The 20,677-nt window shown below is 50.9% G+C and overlaps 1 protein-coding gene across 1 annotated transcript in view; it reads left to right on the forward strand.

Annotated features, from left to right (window-relative positions):
- The first annotated feature begins 4,429 nt into the window (after positions 1-4,429).
- Positions 4,430-20,677, forward strand: part of LOC131893821 (cadherin-23) — a 309,989-nt gene continuing 293,741 nt past the window's right edge. Inside the window, exon 1 of the mRNA XM_059243908.1 lies at positions 4,430-4,744. The gene's annotated coding sequence lies outside the window, so the exon portion shown is untranslated. The remainder of the gene's footprint in view (positions 4,745-20,677) is intronic.

The raw sequence follows: 20,677 nt of genomic DNA on the forward strand, positions 1-20,677 counted from the left end.
CAGAGGACGCCCAGAGGAGGGGGTGGCTTCAGGCACTCAGTGATGGTGGCCCTGAAGCAGAGCAGAGGCTGTCTAGCATTTTGTTTACAGAGTGCTTTCATGTAGATTTTCGCCTTTTACCTGGATGACAGTCTAGGGTGGTGGTCAGGGCCACTGGGGGCTCCTGTGCTCATTTACTGTTGGCTCAGGTAAGGTGGCGAAGGCCCAGGTCCACCATGGGGTGGACTGGTGGGCTTTGCCTCCCCTACTCTGTCTTCCTCCAGGGGCAGCCATGGGGCACAAAGGGAATTTGGAGGCCACCATGCCAAGGTCCCATCCCATCCAGCCCTGGAGACCCAATGGACTAGGACACCAGATTTCAGCTCTTTCTTTCTTCCCTTCCTCCATCCATCCAGTGTCTCTCCTGTTCCTTCCTTTCTTCCTTCCCCATCTCTCCTTCCCCTCCCTTCTCTTCCTCTCTTCACCCTCACTCCATCCCTCCTTCTTCCCTGTCCTCTCTCGTCCCCCACCTCTCCCTCTCCATCCCCATTCCTTCCTTGTTCCTTCCTTCTTTCTCCATGCTTTTCGAGTCTCCCCTCCCCTGCTCCTCCTTTCCTGTCCCTGCACTCCCCCACCCCCTACCTGTCCCCATTCCCAATATTCCTCTTTGCCTCCCCCCTCCCCTTCTCTCCCTCTTCCTGCCCTCATGCTGAAGTGGCAGCAAGCCAAGCCGACAGGGCACTTGATGTGTAGGAGAGGTGTCCACACTGCGACAAGCTGGAGATGGAACTCAGTAGCTCAGTGGTCGTACATGGATGTAGCATGTGGTATGTAGAGGCCCTGCTTTTGATTCCCCAGTACAAGGAAACACCCCTGGGTGGGGATATGTCCCTCTCTCCAAGAAGCCAGCCAGGGCCACCTGGAGCAATCACACTGTCCTCCCTTCTCGGGCTCAGAGACTAGTGGGAAGCTGCTGCAGATGAGAGAGATGGATGGCCACAGGAGGAGCCTGGGCAAGATGTCCCGGCGTGAGGCGACGGGCGTGGCCCTTTTGCTTTCGTTTTTCTCCTCTTGAATTTTAAAGACAGCAGCCAGGTCACTGGGGCCACACATTCTTCATGATCGCTAGAAGGACACTGGGCCACCCTGGCCCAGGGTGCTTGTGCTGAGTACTCCTCCCCAGCTCTGAGTCTCCCACAAACGCCTTGTTCTACCTTTGGCTGCGTCATCCTCAGAACTTCAAGACGCTGCCCTACTCCAGGGTGAACAGTTGTCGTCTCCCCCCACCCCCCGCCCCGGAGAGCCCACATGCTCACCTCCAGGCCTTTGTACACGATGTTCCTGCCACCAGAACACCTTTCCAGGCTGTGCTCAACTCCTAATCCTCCTGCTTCAGCCTCCTGAGTGCTAGGACTACAGTTGTCACCACATCCAGCTGGACTCAGCTTTTCCCTTCCCCCACCCCTCCTCTTCTAGCCCGGGGTGTGAAGAGCTGCTCCCTCCCTACCATTGAACTCGACCATATCTCCTTAGCCCTTTGCGTTCCCAGATCTTCCACTGTGGGACACGTGTTCGCTCCTAGTCTGCGCCATACTCAAGACTAGACCAGAGGCTGACCACACCCTGACTCACAGCCTTGCTTTTGGCATAGGGTGAGCACATGACGGCTGCTTGGGCAGTAAAGGTGGGTGCCAAAGAGGCCTTATGAGCAGAAGCATGATGTCCAACTTATGAAAAGGTGATGGTTTCCTGGAGCTTGGTTATGTTTCATTTGCATGTAAATTGGCCACAGACAGTTTGGGAAGTTGTAGTTGAAAAAGGCAACAGAGGGGCTTGGGGTACAGCTCAATGACAGAGCTTCTCCCTGGTACACTCAGGGCCCTAGGTTTAGTCCTCAGTACCAGAATTAAGATGGCAACAAACCAGAAAGGTTTAAGTGCAGAGACATGGAGAATAAGTTCATTTTATGAATGAAGGCATGAGGCCACCAAGGTCCATTGTCCTACCTCACAGCATCCACCCGATCAGACATTGGAGCCCTGACTCCTGACTTACCTAAAGCTAAGACTCCAGGACACCCAAGAGCATCGTCCCAGCTTAGCTGCCCAGTGGCTTGCCTGGCTCTGCTCTGTCAGGGCACTGACCCCCTCATGCCCACTGTTGCGCATGGGGAGGGGGCTCCTGCTGTCCCCAGAGAGGCAGCCTCCTGAAAGCCCCCTCAGGAGCCAGCATGGATCCTTGTCGTCCTTCACCCACCCCCACATGAGCTGGGAATGTGGAGTCTCCTAGACACTCACCCCTGTCAAGCCTCTGTTAGCTTTGAGTGGTGTGTGCATATACATGTGTTCTCAGACACCTGAGCATCTAGAGCCGCAGAGGCACACTCCTTTTTTTTTTTTTTTTTTTTTTTTTTTTCCCTTGAGGATCTGGAGAGTCAGGGGTTTGGATCTGTCAGCCATGCAGCATGTAGCATGAAGGGAGTCCCAAACAAAGAAGGTTGTCTTCATATTGCTTGGATGTTAGTGTTAATAAAACTTTATTTACAAAATAAGGTGGTGGGACAGATTGGGCCCCTGCGGCAGCCATTTGATCCTTGTGCGAGAACACGTGGGTTTACAGCAGTTGGCAGCTTTTGTTATTTATGTGTATGTGTCCATGTGTGGATTTGTGCACGTTAGAAGAGGGCTCTGGATCTCCTGGAGCTGGAGTTGGGATGCTGTGAGTCATCCAGTGTCTGATGTGGGTGGTGGGAACCATCTGAAAGAGCAAATGGTCTTCACCACTCAGCCGCTGCTCAGCCCTGGTGAACATTGTTAATGAAGAAGTCTCTCCCTTTTCCCAGCTACAGGTTGGATCAGAGCTCTCCCCTCAAGGGATCTGCTTTAAAGTATTACTCTTAGGATAAAGACTAACCCCTGGCTGGAGATGCAGCCTAGTGGCAGATCATTTGCCCAGCATGTGCAAGGGACTGACCCACATCCCTGCAGAACAACAAAACCCCAGATGAAGGCCAGCATGCCCGCTACATACCCTCTGCTTTCACCATGTGCGGACCCTCACTGCTCTGTATACCAGAGTCTATGGCCTTCCTCTGTACACCAACTCTTCCCACCCCAGGGCATTCGTACGTTCTATTTCTCCTGCCTAGCACTCTGCTTTCTACCTTGGACATGTTGACTGGCTCGCCTCTCCTTCCAGGTGCCACTGACTGGCTCTTCTGTGCAGGCTTATCCGAAATGCACCTGGGGCATTCTCCTTGAATGTAGTGCCATCTGTTTATATGCTTCCCTGAACTGGTTCCTCTTTAGAGGGTTTCCCTGAGGCATAGGGCCATACATACTCAGCCTATTTCAGGAGCCAGCACATAGTAGTCAATATGAATGAATGAATGAATGAGTGAAGGAATGCTAAAGTACTGGCACTCTAGATCCAGAGTTACTCTGGTGCAATTCCTGTCTCCATTCCCTGGCAAATTCCTGGCCTTCACGAAACAGCCTCTCTGCCAAGAAACCTGGACTAACTTCAGGACCCAGCTGAAAGCTATGTTGAAGGCGAAATGAGCTGAGGCCCAGAAAGTCAGTGCCTAGACCATGGCTCCAGGCAGCCAGTGCCAATAAGCTGGCCTGTGAGGGACGGGTCCGTTCAGCTGGGGAAATAAAGACCTACCGGTGGTGTTCCCAGTCAATCCCGCTGTCTTACAAAGCTTACAAGGTCGGGGGGGTGGGGGGGACACCTTCCTTCAATCAGAGTTGCTACAGAGGAATATCTCATGGGTATGGGTGCCTGGGCACTTCCAGGGTGTTTCCGACCCCAGGGTCCCCAATTTTTAACATCAGAGGCCGTCTGAGTTGCAGAGCCAAAGGGGCACATGATGAGAGCCCAGAGGTGGCCAGCAGCACCCAAGAACCAGAGGAACCTTTCAGCGACTCCGGGAGCAGAAAGGGGGCGCTTAAAGCCAACAGTTGGCGCGGGCTCACCTAGGCTGTGCGCCTCCCTGCTTTCCGCAAGCGTGGCAGCCCCAGGACTTTGCTGGGAGCAGGCGGGAGGCTGTGGTTGTGTCCCAGCCCTTTACAAGATTGTGGGCCCCCATGCTCGGCTCGGGGACGCACCCAAGGTCCACTTCTGTGGGCTCCCTCCTGCCCCTTGGGGGATTCCACGGGCTGCCACAGCAGCCGGTGCCATGGCACCCGCAGAGGACAGTTCGGCGGGAGCAGGCACCTTCCCACCTGGGCGCCCTGCTGGGGTCGGGGCAGCTGCCCGGCGTGCGGTGGGGATAGGGATCGGGGAGCGAGGTGCCGCGCGCGGACGCGGGCGGGCGGAGCTCGGGCGCGGCTAGGGGAGCGCGGCGCGTCAGGAGGCGGGGACTGGCGCGGGGCCGCGCGGGGCGGAGGAGCGAGGGAAAGTTGATCGCGGACTTGAGCGGCGGCTGCGGCTCCCAGCAAGACACGATGCACGGCCCGGGAACGCGTCCCACGGCTGCCGGGCGCTGAGCTGCGTAAGAAGGAGCGGGTCCGGGGGATGGAGCACGCTGGCACCGTGTTCCTGGCCGTGCGGGGCGAGCCTCTTCCGAGCTCGCTGCGCGTCTGAAGTTGCAGCCAGCGAGCGGCTAGCGGGGATCGGGCGGCCTGAGTGGATCCCGGAGCCGCCTTCGCGCCGGCAGCGAGACGCGGCGGTGGCCAGGACTGGAGCAGGTGGCCCTTGGGGCCCGAGTCGGTGGCGAGCAGATCCCGAGGCGCGGCGCAACGCCGCTCCACCTGCGCACACGGTACCGGGAGCTTCGCGCCTCCCTTCCCTCCCCGATCCCTTTGCCTTCCCCCAAGCCGATAGCCCGCTGCGTGCCACCAAAGTTAGTGTTGTGGGGCCGCGACCGTAGCCGGTAGAGCCACTTGTTCCCAGGCTTCGCGGCGGGCGTCCCAGTCTTCCCTCTGTCCCGCGCCCGGTTCCAGCCCGCGGCCGGACGCGCGGCAACTTTGATTCCCGGGAACTCCAATTCCCTGCTTGTTGGCCTTGGCAAGCCGCGCACCACCCGGAACCCTGTTCCTGGGACCGCGACCATCGCGGGCTTCGCTCTTCACGCATCCGAGAGGGTCTGGGTCTAGATAGGGTGTGAGAAGGTGTTGGGAACCATCCTGTCCCCTCTGACTTAAGGGTCCCTATTTAAAGTGGGGAGGTGGGGTGTGGCACCTCCACCTTAGGGTGGGCAGCGGCGCTAGAGGAACCTGAAGTCACGTAGACCTCTTCCCCGCTCACCTCCTCAGGCCCACAGGAGACCCCAGGGGACTCCTGCCACCTTCCCAGTACTGGTGGCTCTAGGCAGAAGCGTCCCTAGCAGCGCTGGGAGCCTCGTGCTGCTCGCGTTTCGCTTCCGTGGCCCTGGGGTTGGTTGGCCTTGGCCAATGTACTATTTGTCCTCAGAGCTGGCCCCAGGAGCACTGCCCACATTGTCCCCGCGGGTCAGGCCGGGTATCCTGCAGATCCCGCGCATTCTAGGGTGGTGGCCGGCCGGCCGCCCTGCGCTTATTTCTTCTTGCCCAGAGCTAGCACGGAGAGCCACTGCCTCCGAGAGGCAAGCGGAGATCTGGTGCCCTTGGCCACTGCGACCCCGGCTCCAGCGCTGGCATGGTCACACGTTGATAGAAATTAGACTTGCAGGAGTAGTAACACGTCCACACACTCCGGAAAGCGGACACGCCCATTCTGCACACTTGGCCATCTCATCCAGAACAGACCTTGACCCTATCCCTTCACCCAGCCCCTTAGCAAGTGCCTGCCACCCCAATCTGGATTTTTAAAATAACCTGGAGGGGCATGAGGATAATTTGTGGGCCTGCACGAGCCAGATCCTTGCCCTGAGAAGAACCATGCTGTGAGTGGGGGTGGGCTTGCGGAGCATGGATGGGGCCAGGTGCGAGGTGGTGATGAGTCAGCCCACTGTGGCAGGAGCTGCTGAAAGGAACGCTTGGCTCCTGGTGCAGGGGTAGGCGCAATGCGGCCAGCACCTACGGGGGTGGTAGGACCAGATGTCACTCTGCCAAGGAGGGGTGGGCAAGGGGCACCTTGGCCGTAGGAATAGCAGAGGCCCACCTGGCAGAGAGAGCACCTGGTGGTCTGCAAAGGCCCTACCAAGTCCCTGGTGTGAACGTGTTACCCAGGTGCTGGCTGGAGGCAAGCATTAAGGGTGGTGGCCTGGAATTGGCATTCTGGTTTTGGCTAGGCCCCCCCATAGTCAAGTCTGTCTCTGCTTTCCCCGGCTCCATCATTTGGGCCCCTCACAGAGGCTCAATAAATGGCTGCATGGAGCTTATGGCCACAGACAATTGGGGTATCTCTCAGCCTCCCTTTCCCACCAGCCACCTTACCTGTCATTCCCCCCATGCATACTTCAGTTTTTTCCAGTTCAGCATTATAAAGGCCACTTTGCTCAAGTGTAGATTCAAAATGCTTCACCTAGGAGGTGAAGGCCTAGGAGAACCTCTGCCCAAGCCAGCATCTGCATCAGAAGAGCCTGTTAGAACTGCAGCTTCTCTAGACCCCACCCCAACCTCCCCAGACCAGGCTCTGGGTTCTCTAAGATCCTTGAGTGGTTGGCATGCTGATAAGTTTGTGCGGGGGGTGCACAGAACCTTCCAGGACTGAAATGTGGATGGAGCCCTGCCCTGGATACCTGCGTTTGGGTGGGGCAGCCCCTGGGGCTGTACCTGCGGATGCCACAAGAGTGTGTTTGGGAGGCTTTGAACAGACATAGTAGAGGGCAGTCTGGCTTTCTATGCAGCACAGTACATTGCTATATGTTTGCTGCCGCCGGGAGGAGGTGGGCAGATTTCTGGAAACTGGATGCATAGTCTCTACCTCCAAGATACCTAGGGTGGGTGGATGCTGTCCTTAAGCAGAAGGAACTGAGCAACTGTCTCCAATCTCAACTGACCCACTAACGCTTCTCAGTGAGTAGCCACAAAGAAGGGACTGCATAAGAGCCCATGGTGGGAAGTGTACAGAGGGGAGGATGTAGACCTGGCTTTTTCTCCGCTAGGCTTCTGCTTCTTCTGCTGTCCTAGGGAGGGTCCTGAGAACCAAGCGGCAAGGCTGGTGGTGGACATGGTAGCATGTGTTTCCCAGCCCCTGCCCTCAAAGCTGGCTGAAGCTGGAGTCAAAGGCCCGAAAGGGCTAATAATGTCACACGTAAAAGGTCATAAAAGGTCATCATATGCACCTCAGCCCTGTCTTTGCTGTGCTGCTCTCTGCCTGGAGGAGTTCAGCTCTGTCATTGCATAGGTTGGCTTGTGCCAACCGGCACAGTCCTAGGCCTTATAGAGCGGGGCGATAAGGTGCTGGCGAGTCCTCATCCATCTCAAATTCCAGAGTGTCTGGCCTAATGGTCTTCCAGTGTTCTTGAGCTCTCATGTTGAAGAGATTCAGTACTCTCGTGTGTAAAGATGGTTTTAAAAATGAACTCAGTTGCCTTGGAACTTGTTTGTTTCTTATTCAATTATAGATGTTTTTAAGCATTCATTTTTTTTTTTTTTAAATCTGGAATCTGGCTCCTCTTGGCACTGGGTTAGCCCTATTTGTCCATTAGTTGGTGAACAAGGTCAAGGTGGACTCCACAGGATGGGAACATTTTGCTTCCAGTGGAAGAGGCCATGCTTCTGAAGGTCTCGGGGTGATTCTGATTCTGCAGGTGCCTCCTACTCCAGAAGCCTGCCTGCCTTTGGGGGGAGCTATGAGTGGGAGGTAGGCTGCCTTTCCAGGACATCTCCTTCTCCCTCTCTCCCTCTCTCCCTCTCTCCCTCTCTTCCTCCATCCCTCCTCTCATGCTGCCTTTCCTTGGCGCTTCCCACTGGTCTGCATCACTTATGTGATTTCCTCACGAGAGCCCAGGCCCCCTTTGTGCCCTCCCCAAGGGCTGCTGCTCAGGGGGTGAGTGGCCAGTGGTGTGGTGTGCATCCACTGGGCACTGGCTGAACTGATTGTCCTTCAGCCTTCTCTCGGTTTAGCGTTTGCTGGGCCTATAACTGGTTTCGACTGTTCCTGTTAGCTTCTTGTGGGATAGGTGGCTAATGGTGCCCATCTGCTGGATCTGGGTGCATGCTCTTCAAGCTGAGATCTCCAGCTCCCACACGCCAAGGATGGAGACAGGAGCAGTGTGGTGAGCAGGCACGATGTTACAAATGCCTGCCATCCCAGTTCTTGAGGGGCCAAGGCAGGGAGATTGCGAGTTTGAGGCCCGAGTGGGCTGCATGCGTAGAAAGTTCTTATTTCAAACAAAATAAAGAGGCTGGTGGGATGGCTCTGAGGATAAAGGTGCTTGCTGACAAGCCTGTTGGAACCCACAAGGTGGAAGGAGAGAACCATACATGGAAGTTGTTGCATGCATGCACAAATGAGACTATACACACACACACACACACACACACACACACACACACACACATAAACTCTCACACTAAATATGTAAATGTAAAAACATTTAAAAATACACTTAAAAATAAGAAAAGCAAAGACAAATATACAATAATAGGGAGAGGCGGGGACTGAAGAGCACAGGGCCCCTTAAAGAAGAACAGCTAACCCAGGATATATAACTCAGTTGGCAGAGTGCTTGCCCAGCATGCACGGGGGCCCTGGATTTGATCCCAGCACTGTAAGGCACGGTGCTGCACACCTGTCATCCCAGCACTCAGGAGGTGAAGGCAGGAGGATCAGGAGTTCAAGGTCATCCTCAATTGCATAGGAGTTTGAGGTCAGCTGGGCTACAGGATACTCTGTCTCAAAAGAAAAAGAGAAAAAAACCACCAGGGAAAAGGCAGCTGCAGAATGGTCGTCAGAATAGGGGCTCCCCTGGGAGCATCTTGACTGGGACACAAAAGGTGCACCCAAGGAGCTGGAAACTTGATTTCTAGAACTTGATCTGAAAGTCTGCAGCAGTGGTGAATTTTATACATCTGTTTGCTACAAAAAAAAAAAAAAAAAAAAAAGCCAATTCAGAAAACACAAGAATATTTATGGACCATCTTCATTTGGATCTGCTATGGAAGTAGCCTTGTGGAGTCCCATAGGGCAGAAAATGCATACTACCCCCTCCCATTCCCACCCTCTACTTCCCCCACCCCCGATTCCCAGCATCAGCGAGAGGCTGGCATATTTAAGAAGTAGCCACAAGGAGCTGGCTTCTAGGTTTTCACTATGGAACCTGATCTGGCTCAGCCCTGTGGAGTGGGGCAGCCACGGCTGCTCCTCCTGTGGTCCCCACAGATGGGCCTCAGGTCTTTGCTCCTGGCTCTGTCTTGTTCAGCACAAGGCATGTGGCCTTGGGCTGTGTTGTGCAGTTCAAGTCTGGCTTTCGTATTTGTACATATTCTGAACCCTGCTCAAGCGTGTGTTGGGTTGGTGAAGATAATGCACAGCCTGCGTGAGTTTTAGGGACTAAGCTGAAACAAGGCTGTACCCCTGAGTTCTGAAGGCCCTGGTATGGCACTTAACATTGCTCAGGCCTTGACTTTCTTTTCTGCACAGTGGGAATAATTTCCATCTGCCTGTAGACTTCCTCTGAGCACCAATAAGGTGCAAATTATGAGAAGTCTGGCCTCTGATGTACATGGAAAGAATAGTTTCTTTTTTAGCCCCTTTGATACGACTTGATTGTGGGTGAGGCACACTGTCATAGAGCTGAGATAGCCCTTGACTTTCAGGGCTTGATGACCTGAGAAGCTCATGAATTGAGTTGTGCCTGAAGATGCATTTGTGTGTGTGTGTGTGTGTGTGTGTGTGTGTGTGTGTGTGTGTGTGTGTGTGTGTGTGTATACATGTGTACCTGTGTGTGTGTGGCATCATAGTTTCTCTCTTGGACTTACACTTCTAAAGTTAGATCCTGTAGTTTCACAGTAAAGTCTAGACCTTCGTTGCTCTGATTAGAACTAGTAACATTGTATCTGTGTGTGTAGCTGAGGAGGATGAGTAGGAGGTGAGGAGTTGGAGGTCACATTGTATCTGTGTGTGTAGCTGAGGACAATGGGTAGGAGCTGAGAGTTGCAGGTAACATTGTATCTATGCGTGTAGCTGAGGATGATGGGTAGGAGCTGAGAGTTGCCATGACCGGAGTCCCTAGACAGATTGCTCTGAAACTATGTATCCCAGGCTGGCCTTGAACATCTGATCCTTTGGCCTCCACCTTTTTACCGCTGGGGTTATAGGGGGTGTGCTGCCATGCCTTGCTTCATCGAACTGTTCTTTTAGGACAGAATCTCTGCTTGGCGGTCGCCTATCCACAATAGCAATAGTGGCTTTCACAGGAGGGTCTGGGCACCTTTGCAAACCCAGATAGAGGTCCAATGCCTTCAGGCTTCCTCCTGCCCCTCCTAGCCTCTCCTGCACCAGTCTGGAAGTCCCAACTCTGTAACTTCATCCTAGGTCCGCAGCTCCTCTTTGACGGGAGTGAGCCTGCAGCTCTCAGCTCCCCACCATGCCTACTACCTCCTGGCCACGTTTGCCACTTGCCTTTGTGGCCTGGACTGAAGAGCCAAAACATTCTGGGCATCAGCTAGTTCTGCCATTTTATAGATGGGGAGACTGAGGCCTGAGGTCAAGCAATATAGCGTTTATATGAAGCTGAGCTTGGCCCGTTTCTATCACCCTAGTGGGCCTCAGGGGGCCTGGGCCCTGCATCATAGCCTCCCCAGAGCTTCTCATCATCTTGGGAGACTGGGGCCATCAGCCTTGTACTCACACCCTGCTAATACTCTCCCACCCCTACCCCACCCCCACCCCACCCCCACTCCTTGGGCACACTGTTAACTATGTTACCTTCCTCCTTAAAGGCCATCTTCCATTTGGAGAGGACCTGAGATGCCATTTGTGACAAGGGCCCGCGTACCACTTGATTGTCTGTTTCTGAAAGAACGCTGTAATTTGGGAGCTAGTGAAAGCTAGAGAGAGGGAGGTAGCGGAAGGCGGGGGGGGGAGGGGAGAGAGGAAACAAAGGAAGAACTGGGGTACTGCCTGAGTCCACCTGTGTCACATCTTCATGGATGTGGCCTTTGTCTTGCCTCTCAGTGTGGGACCCTGTCTTTCCCTGGGGACAGTCCAAGTACAGGGGAGTCATTTGGCTAATCTACTTTTTTCCGTCATTTGCCCTCAGAGAGAGAGGTGGTACCCATCCCGCCCCAGGCTTGCCTAGGTCTTCATCTTGAGCCCCCAGTTGGTACCTCCCCTCTTTACTGTGGCCAGAAGAGTTCTGAGACCATGCATGTCCAGAGAGTCAGTAGTATGAGACTCTGAGGCCCCTTTGCCTTACTGTGGGATCTGGGCTGTATCTTGGTGACAGATACACTGATGGGCATCATCTAGAAAGCCAGTGGGAACTTCCAAGCTGCCCTCTGGAGGTTCCCACACTCGTGGTTGGGAGGCATCCATTCAGCCCTCCAGCTTTGAGCACGTACCAGCTCTAATTTTTGAGGCCTCTAACTGAATACCTACAGTACCCCTGCCCGACAGAAAAATAGCACAGGCCACCAGGACCACTACCTACTGTCTATTAACCACTTTGACAAGTTTAAAAGAGGGGTTAGGGGTGTGCCTCAGTGGGAAGAGTGCAGGGTTTTTGTTTTGCTTTGTTTTTGTTTTGTTTTGTTGTTGTTGTTGGTTTTTCAAGAGAGAGTTTCTCTGTGTAGCCTTGGCTGTCCTGGAACTCGCTTTGTAGACCAGGCTGGCCTCGAACTCACAGAGATCTGCCTGCCTCTGCCTCTGCCTCCCGAGTGCTGGGATTAAAGGCACGCAGTTTTATCCTCAATGCCATATAAGCTAGGCATGGTGGCTCACACATGAAATCTCAGCACCTAGGAGGTGGAGGCAGGAAGATCTGAAGTTCAAGAACATCTTTCGCTACATAGTACACTCAAGGCTAGCCTGAGACACTTAAGAGCCTATCTCAAAAGAGAAAGAAAGAAAGAAAGAAAGAAAGAAAGAAAGAAAGAAAGAAAGAAAGAAAGAGAAAGGTAGTGAATTTTATGTCTACATGGCCCCAGATGTTACCGTTTCCACAATAATCACCACGTCAAATTTGTGCTACTCTCTTTTCACGGGGAGTTTGTGGATGACATTGATGGTACATTTCAATGTGGAACCCTGAGTGCTGCCTTTCTGGTGGCATCCTGTCCCTGTAGCTCATAAGCAAGCCAGCAAGCAGCACTCCTCCATGGCCTCTGCTTTAGTTCCTGCCTCCAGGTTCCTGCCCCGACTTCCCTTCAGGATGGGCTCCAAGCTGTAAGATGAAGTACACCGTTTCCTCCCCAAGTTGCTTTTGGTCACGGTGTTCGTCACAGCAATAGAAAGCAAACGAAGAAGGAATTTCCAAGCAGGATATTAGGTGGCCTGGGAAGCTGAGAGGTATCATGGAGCATGGGGGCGGGGAGGGGGTGTCTGTCCTCTTGGGCAGAGGTCTAGTATGTCATGGCTTGAGTGCTGAAGTGCCTTGGGGACACTTACCAGATCAGAAGGCCCTCCCTCCTTCTCTGCTGGACTTGGGGCTGGAGTAGGTCTTGGGGTTCTCAAGAAGTCATTATAGGTAGATGCATGGGCCCAGGTAGATGGCAACTCTCCCTGTACGTGGCTTCTCTTGTGCTCAGCACTGGGTTATGGGGTTAACCTTCAGGTGCACACAGGATTCAGGATGCTGGGCAGGTGTGGGGCATACTCTATGAGCTCACCATGCCGAAAGGGGGCACTGCTGTTGACATCTGCCTTGGTTGCTAAGCAGCTGGCAGAGCATCTCTTAGGCTGCTGGGACCACCACCACCCCCATTCTTCCAAAGAATAAAAAAAAAAAAGCTTAAAAATAATAAAACCTCCCACTTGCAAGTGTTACCAAATAATGTATTTTAAAACACCAGGAGGTCATTTATTCATTTGGCTGACATTTAATGAGCCCAGGCTCAGTACCATGTGCAGTTCCAGGCCCCGGTGCCTCAGTGGCCCCTGTTCCAGGGGAACATGTATCATATGCCTATGAGTGGCCAGTTTGTGACCTGTGACATGGACTCGTAGGGTGTCAGAGCTGGTGGTAATGAGAAGAAACATTTATTAGGCACTTACTGTGTGCCAGGTCCAATACTTAGCCTCACTGGCACCTTACAACAACCCCAGGGCATAAGACCTACAGCATTGTCCATTTTCTACCAGAGGAGAGATGGGTTGCACAGAGAGGTTATGCACTTGGTCCAAAGTCACACAGCTAGCAGGTACAGAGGCAGAATTCTTCCAAGGCTCTGGAACTCCTTAGTCATTACCACTACTGAGGGCAGAGCCCATAGTCCCAGGCCACATAGATGGAAGCAGATCAAAACAGATAAAAGATCTATCCTGGGGCCACAGAGAGGCAGTAACAGGGCTGGGGCTGGTGTCTGGGACACCCCCTTTCCTGTCATCAAGATGAGATGGGATATTTAAACGTCTCCAATATCTGCGGGGAATTTAAGAGAGCCAAGAGGGAGAGTGTCTCAGACAGCCCTAGGGGTAAGCCAGGTGGCCATCTCAGCATCTCAGAAGCAACAGGCAGGGTCCCTTCCTCCTGGCACCCCAGAGCTGTCTGTAAGTCTGTCTGGAGCTACTGCTGTTCCTCACTCCACCCTGGCCCCTGCTGTGGCCCAGGCTGGCTCAGGGCTCCCTCAGTACTCATGGTTGTCCTAGTTTGTCTGCAGCTGTCCTCAGGCTGGAGGTTGTGGCTCTTGGCCCTAGTAGGTGTACCATAGAAGCTGGGTGGGTGGCGTGATGGCATGGGCACATGCACGGTGACTATGAGCCACTGAAGTACACAGGATGTCTAACAAAGTCCCTCTTCTCCCCCACAGCAGTCCCCCAGCTTACATGCAGAGACATCAGTGACAGGCGCTGCTCCTGACCCAAAACTTAATTCTTAGGACCCTCATTGCCCATCTGTTACTGGAAAAAAACCAAAAAAACAAAACAAAAAAAAACCCTCAAACCAAATCCTAAAACCTGCAAGTGGCTAACCTTCCTGATCTGGGGACCAAGACTCTCACGAGATACACAAAAGTGGTTGGCAGAAGCAATGGTGACCTGTGCGATCCCTGGGAGGTCAATCTGTCTGTCATTTTTATCGATTACCACCGATTCAGTGATGGGAGCAATATGCATCCATCTGTCTCAGGGTGACCACCTCCCCGCCAGACGAGCAGTGTCTTCCCACCAGCTCCGTGCCTCATTTTGACATCCGTCTTTCCATGAGGCATATATATCCGCAGATATTTATTAAACGCCGCTTGTTTGCAGGAAACGATATGATTACTTAAAATAAGAACGGGCCAGACGTGCTGGTTTACACCCATAATTCCAGCGTAGGATTGCAAATTCAGGGCCAGCCAGGATTACAGGAAAGACCCTGTTTCAAAAACATCAACAACAACAACAACAAAAAATCAACAAAAAATACAGAAATAGACACACTGTGGTCTTGACCTTGGTACTTATTTGGAATCCTGTATTTGGGACAGTTGTCTCCCTCCACCTCTCTCCTTCCCTCCCCCTCCCCCCTCCTTCCTCTCTCTCTCTGTATGTATGGCATAGCTCTTTTGGGAGGCTTTAGCCTCCTGTGGCGAACTCAGCTAAAAGTCCTCCCTTTTGCCCTTCTTCTCTGACCCCAGAGCTCCCACCTCACCTGAGGTGTCCTGGAAGCTGTTACAGGAAAGGAAGGGCAGGGTATGAGGTGTGAAGGCGGGGTGCTACAAGCTAGGGCAGCATGGCTGACCTGCCAAGCCAGGTCCGCATTGCCTGAGGGCTACTGGAAACTGAAGCCTGGCCGGAAGAAGGGAGCCCATGAATAATACAGCGGGAGGAAGGCTGTTAACTAGGTGACCTGGTTGCACCTGCCTGCTTCACAGCTTCTTTGGGGGCCACCATGCAAGGCCAGGGTGTTGGAGGCGAGGCTGGGATACTGGGGAAGGCAAGGCGAACACCCCCCTTCCAAGTGTGTTCACCATGCAGGAGCCCTCTTCTCTGGCATTGGCCGTGGAACCCTCCTCACCTGTGCTTGTCTGTGTACATGTGTTTGCTGCCTCCCTGCGTGCTTTGGCCCAGGCTTTCTCCTGCTGAAGTGGCCTGGGTGGGGAGCAGAGGGTTCCCAGTGAGTGCCTGGGGTGAGACCAGGTTCCCTGGAATCTACTTTTGCCTCTGTTCTCAGTCCTTTCAGTATCAGGGGCCTGAACCTGGGGAAGCTCTGATACCCTCACCCCCAGGTTTGGCAAGGGACATCTCCCCACACCTCCATAGCATCTTAGCCTACATCACTAGGCTTAGGACCTAGCCCCGCTGACCAGGGTCTACCTTATGGCCTCTCATCTTGGCACTATGCCTTTAAGGGGTGGTATAGCTCCAATGGCCTGCTTGGGAGAGACAGCCCGCTGCCTGGCTTGGGTGAGTATGAGTATGAGTCTGTGTGCCCATTTAAACAAGGGGATTGTGTCGATCTGGATGCCAGACTCCCAAGTGCAATTCTTGCTCACCCATGTGAATGACTGGGTCCACTAAGTTCACCAAGTACTCCGTCCTTGTGTTTTCGGGTCTGAAAAATGGAAATGCCAGTGACCCAATTCAGGGAATTCTTGGGAGGATAAAGTTATGTATATCATGTAAAATGCTTAGAAAGAGTGCCTACCACATGGAAAGCATTGAACATATGCTATTTTCATTATTGTGATCCTGGACTCTGAGATGGCACAGGCATGCTGCCTGGGGCTGCTGAGTTACCTTTACCCTTAGGAAAGGCTCTAAGCTGGGTTGGATAGATGGCTCAGTGGTTAAGAGCACTGATTGGTCTTCCAGAGGGCCCAGGTTCAATTCCCAGCACCCACCAGGCAGCTCACAACTGTCTGTAACTCCAGTTCCAAGGGACCTGATACCCATGGCAAACTACCAGTGCACATATATTTATTAAAAGAAAAGGAAGGCTCTAAGCCAGGCACTTGGGAGGCAGAGGCAGGACAGAGCTTTTACACAGAGAAACCCTGTTTCCAAAAACAAAAATGAAAGAAAGGCTTTGTAGGGTGGAGAGAGGCCCCTTCCTTTGTCCAAACCGAGGAAAGCTCCATGATTCCCTTGGTGAAGGCCCAGAAAGGAGACAGGACATGCCTGTGGTTAGGGTATTGATGTTGGTGCCGAGTGAACCAGGGCCTTTTCCGTTTTTTAAATGATGTATAACATACAGAAAAGTGTGAGAATCACACATGGGCAGCCTGAGCTCTACACAGCAGTCACTTCTCCCTCATCAGCACCACAAAGACCCGAAAAGCTGACCACTAGAGGCCATCTCCTCACCTTTCCTCCTAGCCACACACTTCTAAGGCCACATTCATTTTGATTAAGTTTTTACGGTACTGGATTTGAACCCAGGACCTCACTCATGGCAAGCTCTCCCACGTAGCTACAATCTAACTTACCTTCAAACTTAGCTAAATGGAATCATGCACTGCCCTGGCTTTGATGTTCTTACACACTGTACTTGCTGGTGAGGTTCTTCTTGTTTGTGTATCTGACCTCCATTTTGCTGCAGTATGACAGCGACATAATTCAACCATTCTAGTGTGGATGGCCAACGATTCGAAATTGAGCTGTCCCAAGAAAGGATTGTTGTGAGTGTGTGTGTGTGTGTGTGTGTGTGTGCGCGCGCCGCGCGCGTGCGCACACGCGCGCAATTCTCTTAGTCTGTCACTTCCCTTGAGCCAATACAAACCCCTGGCTCTGTTCTGACAGCTTTCTAGACACTGACTTGATACCTTGATGGGTGATGCTTTCAGATTTATTTCTCTTTAAGACTATTCTTTATTTTTGGCTCTGTGCATTTCCATATAACTATTAGAATCAGCTTTTGAACATTCCACAAAAGTCCTGCTGAGATTTTGATTGCAACTGCATCGAGGAAAATCGACATCTTTGCAATATTGAGTTTTCCAATCCATTAACAAGATGCACCTCACCGTTTATCCATGTCTTAATACATTTCTTTCAGGAATGCATTTAAGAGTCTGCAGCGTCTCTTACTTCCTGTTATGAGATTTATTTCTATGTATTTTATGTTTTTAAGTACTGTTGTAAGTGATATTTTCTCATGTCCAGTCACCTATTTGTCATAGAAGTATGACTGATTAAAAAAATATTGGCCCGTATCTTACAAACATTGCTAAATTTTTGTATTAGTTCTGACAGTTTATCTACAGAATTTTAAAATAATTTAGGGCACACGCCCACGTTTTCTGTAGAAACGTGATTTTTATATCATGCTTTTAGAGACTTTTTTCTTATCTTATTGCGATGGCAGATGCTTTCAGCTTTAGGTTGAATGGCAGTGGTAGTGAAACTGTCTTATTTCAATTCACTTCTAGTTCCAAGAACAAAGCTTTTGCTGTTTGCTATTGTGGTGTTTGCTGTAGCTTTCTTGTTGATACCATTTATAAAATTAAGAATATTTTCTCCTAACTCCCTCTCCCCAGTTATGGTAAATGCATATAACATAAAATTTGCCACTTAGCTCCCAGAGAGATGACCCATTAGTTAAGAGCCCTTCTGCTCTTGCAGAGGACCCAAGTTCGGTTCCCAGCATTAGTCAGGAGGTTACACCTGTCTGTAACTCTAGCTCCAAGGGATCTGACACCCTCTGCTGGCCTCCTTGGGCACTGCACTTACATGCTTATACCCTGGTGCAAACACACACATACACACATACTTACAAATAAAATCTTAAAAATATTGCCACTTAAATCGTGTTTAAGCTTACAGCTCAGTGGTGGTGAGTACATTCATAGACTTGTGCAGCCATCACCCCTCACCAGCTTCAAAACTATCTCATTGTCCTAAACAGAAACTCTTTACCCACTACAAAGTAAACTCCCCATTCCTTCTCTCTTCTCCTCCTGCTAATATTTACCTTATTTTTTGTTGGCTTATTCAGGGTATCTTATGTATTTGTCTTCCTTCACTTAGACTCATGTTTTCTAAGTTCAGATCACAATTCCTTCTTATGACTGAATAATTCTCTGGTGTGTATACACCATGTCCCGTTTCCTGTTCATGCACAGCTGGATGTTTAGGTCTCCAACCTCTGAAGATGCTGCTGTGAACATTGGTGTGTGCATACTATTTGGGTCCCAACTCTTGGTATACATGTAAAGAGTGGAATTACAAATACCAGGGCAATATTGCTGAGCTTTGTCGTGCCCTGGCATCTGTTTTCTATAGCAGCTGTGCCCTTTTGTATCTCCCCCAGCAATGCTCCTCAGTGATCTCACCGACATGTACTCTTCATTTTCTGATATAGCCCCATAGCTTTGATTGGCACCCCACCCCAGGTGTGGGCCATGTGGTGCATCCCTTCATGGGAACTGGGTATTTGTACTTTCTGTCCAGTTTTGAATCGAGTCATTTGTTATGTTTGAGTTGGAGAATCTTTCTGTATTCTGGATCTTCATCTGTTATCAGATAGAAGAGTTAGAAACACTTCGCTGTGTGGAGGGCTCCCTTTCCCTCTGTGGAGAGTCTCCTTTGATGCACAGAGATGATTATTCTATGAAGTCTAAATATCTTTCTTGCTGTATCATTGTCTGGGCTTTGGTGTCATAGAAGTCACTGCTGTATCCAATGTCGTGGGGATTCTCCATATGTTCTTCTAGGAAGTCTAGAGATTTGGTCCTTGAGATGGCTAGTCTTGGCTGGCAACTTGACTATATCTGGAATTAACTAAAACCCAAATAGCTGGGTACACCTGTGAGGGTTTTTTTTTTCTTAATTAAATTTTTTGAAGTGGGAAGTTCCACTTTTAATCCACATCTTTTGGGGTGGGAAGATCCACCTTTCATCTGGGCCACACCTTCTGGTGACAGCCCAAATAAAGGACACAGAAGAAGGAAGCTCTTGCCCTTTGCCTGCTTGCTCTCGTTAGCAAGTCCATTCCTTCACTGGTGTCAGAGACTACTTCTTTGGGATTCTGGCAGATACTGAAGACCAGCTGAGACATCCAGCCTTGTGGACTGAACAACTGCTGGATTCTTGGAACTTCCATTGGTAGACAGCCGTTGTTGGACTAGTTGGACTGTAGCCTGTAAGTCTGTCTGTCTGTCTGTCTGTCTATCTATCTATCTATCTATCTATCTATCTATCTATCTATCTATCTATCATCTATCTCTTCTCTCTCTCTCTCTCTCTCTCTCTCTCTCTCTCTCTCTCTCTCTCTCTCTCTCTCTCTCTCTCATTCTGTTCCTCCAGAGAACCCTGACTAATTTGGGTCCATTTTCACACACGAGGTAAGGTGGGAGTCAGCTTGGCTCTTCTGCACATGATCAGTTTTCCCGGCTCTGTCTGTCCTTCCCCCATTTTACTGTCTTGGTACCTTTCATAAAACCAACTGCCTCTGCGTAATATCTGCAGAAATATCTGGACCACATTCTAGTCCATCGGTCAGTGTGTCTTTTCTTCTGTCAGCATCACATGTTTTGATTACTGTAGCTTTGTAGTCAGATTTCACATAGGAAAGGATGAGACCTTCAAGCTATGTTCTCTTTTTCAGGATGGTTTTAACTATTTAGGAGATGCTTTGAGATTTTGCATAAAGCCTTATGATGGATTTTCCAATTTCTGTGAATAACACCACTGGGATTTTTCTTTGCAACAAGGTCTCACTATGTAGCCAAGGTGGATGTTGTGATCCTCCTGCCTCAGTTTCCTGTGCATGGGGATTACAGGCATGGAGTACCATGCTCAGTCCCCACTGGGATTTTAGAGGCACTGCATTCAATCTGTGGATTGTTTTAGGTGGTATTGGCAGTATCCTGATAGCACTGAGCTCTTGCCCATGAACATGGGACAGCTTTATATTTATTAATCATCCTCCTCTGCCTCCCAAGTGCTGGATTAAAGACATGTGCTGCCATGCCTGGGTTGTATAGAATTCTTTCCAGTGAATTATTGTGTCCATTACTATAAAATTTCTTTTTCCTTCTGACAGTGTGGAGAATTATAATGTTGGATTTTCAGAATATAGCCTATCTTTCATTCCTGGAATAAATGCAGACATATATACATACACACACTCATATGAGTACATACACAGAGACACAAACATACAGACACACACACATACACAGACACATACACAGAGACACAAACACACCATACACATACACCCCACACGTACACACGCGCTCATGAGCACACACACACACTTTTCTTTTCACAATCTCTCTCTACCACTGACTAGCTCCAACAAGTTTGGTTGACCATGCCCTGCATGACTATGCAATTTGCCACGTTGGGTTTGATTTTATTTCCAGATGTGCCCCTGGACTTTCCTTCCTCGTGCTTCAATTTTCTGTATCAGCTCACAGTATTAGGTTCCCAGTTTATGATCTGCCAGGAACTGTTCCTGCCTCTTCCTGTTTTCCTGGGGACTCTGGGAAGGTTTGTGTGCTGTGTCCTCCTTACCAGTTGAGCGGCTCACGTGGGGGGGGGGGGCTGACTTCGGCTTCCTTCCTGCTGGGAAGACTATAAGCTGTAGTTTCCAATTCCTGGTGTCATAGCACTATTTGTACTTTAGTGTCTTGTGCGTCCGCTTTAGTTAATTGTATCTTGTGAGGACTTTATCATTTATTACTTTCCAAGTCAGTTGACAACAAGGATGCCTCATGGTCCTCCCATTTCACTT

This window comes from Peromyscus eremicus, chromosome 16_21 (genome assembly GCF_949786415.1).
Source record: "Peromyscus eremicus chromosome 16_21, PerEre_H2_v1, whole genome shotgun sequence".
Taxonomy (NCBI): domain Eukaryota; kingdom Metazoa; phylum Chordata; class Mammalia; order Rodentia; family Cricetidae; genus Peromyscus; species Peromyscus eremicus.